Below are 4463 nucleotides of genomic sequence, written 5' to 3'. Positions count from 1 at the left end.
AAAACTTAAGCAAAAAATGAAACCCACAAGATTAGGGGCTGAAAATGACACTTATTTCAAGATTTGGGCCAACAATGTTAATTTTATAAAAATTGGGCCGAAAATGTCATTTTATTCAAATAAGGGCTGAAAATGTAATTTTCCGCAAAAATAGGCCGAAAACGTCAATATATGTATTTTTCGGCCAAATCCGTAAATTACTAAATATTTAGGACGAAAATACGAGTTTTTATAAATTAATCGGTTAAAATGTTATTTTTAATTAAAACGGACCAAAACTGACATTTTATGTAAAAGTAAGCCTTTAAATATTCAATCTAGTTCTTAGGGGACCTAAAGTGTAATTTTTATTAAACACGAGCTCAAATTATAGAATTTTGACGTAACGAACTAAAAATATCATTATAACAAAACACTGGATTTTTATAACATCAGGGATAAATTTTCTGACTAAATGAACTATACTATAACAAACAAACGAAATACAATGACGGTACGAATATTGGGCCTAATATTTTCTATACATGCTTATTGGGCCTTCGTGATCCATTTTCTTGTTTAATGGGTCCAATATATTCACTACATGTGTATTGGGACTTAGTGACCCGACCACATGCTTAACGTGCCTAAAATATCGTTTACATGTTTATTTGACCTTAGTGGCCCATTTACATGATAATTGGCCCTGAACTATTCATTATAGGCTTAATGGGCCTTAAGTGTCCTTTTTCATACCTAACAAGCCTTGAAACAACTCACATGTCTAATGGGCGTTATCGTTTCACATTCATGAATCATCTGGTTTTAGTAAATGTAAATAGATAAACATTATACATATTCACGTGGAGTGTGTGGTCGTAGCTTGTAGTTATAATCAGGTTCTCCTGGAGGGAGACCGAGAGTTTCTGTATAGATCTATACGAGGGTGACTCCCTCACACCTGAGTTGTTCACTATAGTTCGACTAGGTCAGTCTTGGGTGACGAAACTGATGGGTACTGAGCACTACATCAATCCTATGGTGCACATTCAAATCCCTAGATCTAATGTACTATAATCAAAATTAGGGTTTAGATATTACCTAAAACTTTAGATCTAGGTTTATCTAATTATACATGCAAGTTATCCAAAGCTAATAAACCCTAGATCTAATGTACTATAATCGAAATTAGGGTTTAGATATTACCTTTGATTGTTATGTAGGAATAAAGATCTATTCCTTCTTGTAAATGGCTTCACAAAGCTTAGTGCCTCAAGTGTTGCACCTCTAACGGAGTCAAAAACACCATAAGCAATAAGGATGAAGAAAGAGGAGAGGGAGAGACACAAAAACGTCCAAAAACCCTAAGGGATTCATTCACCACGTTTTTGGGGCTTTAGGGGGTCCTTATATAGTTAGAGCATTAGGGTTTTCAACTAGGAAACCCTAATTTGACTGCTGAAGCCCTAACTAGTCCATGGACACCTTTTAGAACATCCCTTAGATGAATTCCTTACGGGCTTCCCATAGAATTCTTCCAACCTATATTCCAACGTTATCCATAGCCCAAATACAATTATCTTATCTTACAATTCCAATGTCCTAAGTTTAATTAATCTTTTTTTACCACAAATTAATTCTCAATTAATTCTTGACCAATATTAATTAAACAATATGATTTCTCCTTTAATATTTATTCTCATAATATATTAATAAATCATAATTAATCCTATCTCTCCATAATTCATCCTACAAGCTGCTAATGGTGAAGGCAACCCAAAAGGACCATGCTCATAATCAGGTCAAGTACATGCCAAAATAGTTATGGACTTAGACACTAATCCAACAAAACCCTTGCACTGACGTTTGGAAAAAGCCAAGGTAGGCGAATTAGTCTTTTATCATGCATGGTTATCACGATTCACTTAGAGATCCATTACCATCATAACATTACAAAAAGAAAAACTCTACAATCATGTCGATACAAAAAAAAAAATCATACAATAATGCAAGGACTACAACACTTTTATAAATCAGAAAAAATCGGATTTCCTGGGGAAATACTATTATTCATTACCTCTTTCTTACAACATATATAATACATGGAAATTTTGGATCTTTCATTTATAGATGATTTTATAATGGAAATCTCACATACATTTATACTTAATCAATATAACTTTTTCAAAGAATTTTACAGATAATATCAGATTTTCTGGGCAATGTACCCAATACAAAAATTTTCAATCAAATATGCTTATGAATTCACCAACATTATATATGTTGACCATTTTCAAAATAACTTGTATTCTCAGGTAATTGATAAGTTGAAGAACCATCAAGATTACTTTTGGATTTCTTTTATGCAAATGTCAATCATCATACAATTTATGTATTTGAAATATGTAATGTAAAACAATGTACTTAATGTGAACAATACTAGTTGTATTATGTAATGTTGGTGATGATTATGTTATGTTTCATGTATATTCATTGTGATGATATTTCAATTTATAGGCACACGACTCCCCGGACGATTCCACCATCCGGTTCGAGGGTGTGACAATAATACTACCATTTATAGGATTCTCTTATGTTGAATCTCTTCAACGTAACATCCATATATATCTTTTTGACTAAATTTGACTAAAATTTCTTGGTCTAATCATTTAATTTGAAATGAAATATAATATTATCTCCCTTAATTATATCAAAACAACCTTTCAACCCCTGCAACTTTGCAAAGTGAAACTTTTGTTCTCTATCGTTAATATTGCTAACTTGCAACATAATAATCATGCTCCCACTAACATGATAATTATTACTCTACTAGCATAACTATTATGCTCCCACTATCTTTGACATGTAATGAGAAAACTGTTCGACTTCGAGAAATCAATACTTATTGAGTTCCTTAACGGAATTTTATGTTTCTGATACGAGATGCTATGATAAGCCTTTATCTAAGCTTCTCAAACTCATACACCTTTCCTTAGATAGCTCATATGTTTTGGCTAAACAATTTCAAAACTTACAAACATAAGTCTTAATTTTTCAAACTAATTGCCAAATCTCACAATTCGATCTATGAAGAGGGATGTCGTAAATCATAATCGAATTTGAGAATGCAAATTACACAATCTCTATCTCCTTAAAATATTCCTAGTAAAAGTGTTTTCTCACAATCATTATCATGAAGTGGAGAGAAACCTTATCACTTAGATTTTATGGTGTATGTGTTCCCATCCATGCAAATCTGTCATAAAAATAATCACAAGAAAGGGTTAGTGACAAATCCAAACTCATATGGAATGAACTTGTTCAATCTTTATTTCTTACCAGTTGGCAGCTCAAGGGCCTATTATGTCTCAGATCACCTATATAAATCAATGAACTTTCATTGATTTATAGTGCTTTGCCTTTACGCATTCAAATGAGAACTCATAGAACTCAAATGCATACTCAACTTTACTGGAATGGGCACAGAAACAATAATATGTCAACATGATAGCTTACAAACCTCGAGTTTTGTGCTAGTGTTTAACAATAAGTTTACACTTGATTGGTTCTTGAAACTTTTAAAGATAATTAAGACTTCCACTGACCTCTTGACATATAAGATTCCTTGTCAAGAAACATTCCTTGACAAACAAATATTCAAGAGTTAGTGCGGCTCCTTATAAAGGCAAACACTCCACACAATTGGTTCTAGTTGATCTTTGTCTTATCGAAGACATCACAATCTACCAATATCAAATGTGCAGGAACAATAAGACAATTTCTAGTCCACATTTAAGGATTGTGTTATAACCCTTCTTAAATGATGTCACTCAAATCACAATCATGAAGTCCGACTCTAAGAATTGATTTTGGAACGAAGTATGTTTCACTTTTTTATTAAAGAATTCAATAATTTCCTATTCATCTTCTTAGTCATACTAGTCTACTAAGGTGTCCTTAGCGGATCAATTGTGATACGGTTTCATAATCACTAAGTTAATCACAAAACATGATACTTAAGTGCTCTCCCATCTTTCCTCATTGGAGAGACATGTATCTTTCTTCTAGTCTTTGAAACCTTTCCAATGATTTAGGATCATACTTAATATTTTAAGTATAACCACATTTACTAATCTTTTAGCAAATCATGACGAACATTTTATCGTTATTTGTGGTGGTCTCGACCTAGTGCACAACAATGTGTACTAGAACATTTAGTCCTTTACTCAACTCACATACCTATATGACCAAGGAATTAGTCTTAATTTCCCAAATACGAAGGTTCTCATTTATCATACAATACCAGTTGCATGATTTCAAATTTATGTCCAATTGAAACTTGGATGAGGAGAATCTTTCCTTATTCGGTAAATTTCTGACACTACCATAAATAACATAACTATGAATCTTATCCATTTCAATATTGCTAGAAATAGAAATAAAAAAACATCACTTTTCACAAATAACATTGAAAGGATAAATAA

This window comes from Lactuca saligna, chromosome 1 (assembly GCF_052625555.1).
Source record: "Lactuca saligna cultivar CGN05327 chromosome 1, ASM5262555v1, whole genome shotgun sequence".
Classification (NCBI taxonomy): domain Eukaryota; kingdom Viridiplantae; phylum Streptophyta; class Magnoliopsida; order Asterales; family Asteraceae; genus Lactuca; species Lactuca saligna.
This window is presented reverse-complemented; position numbering follows the sequence as displayed.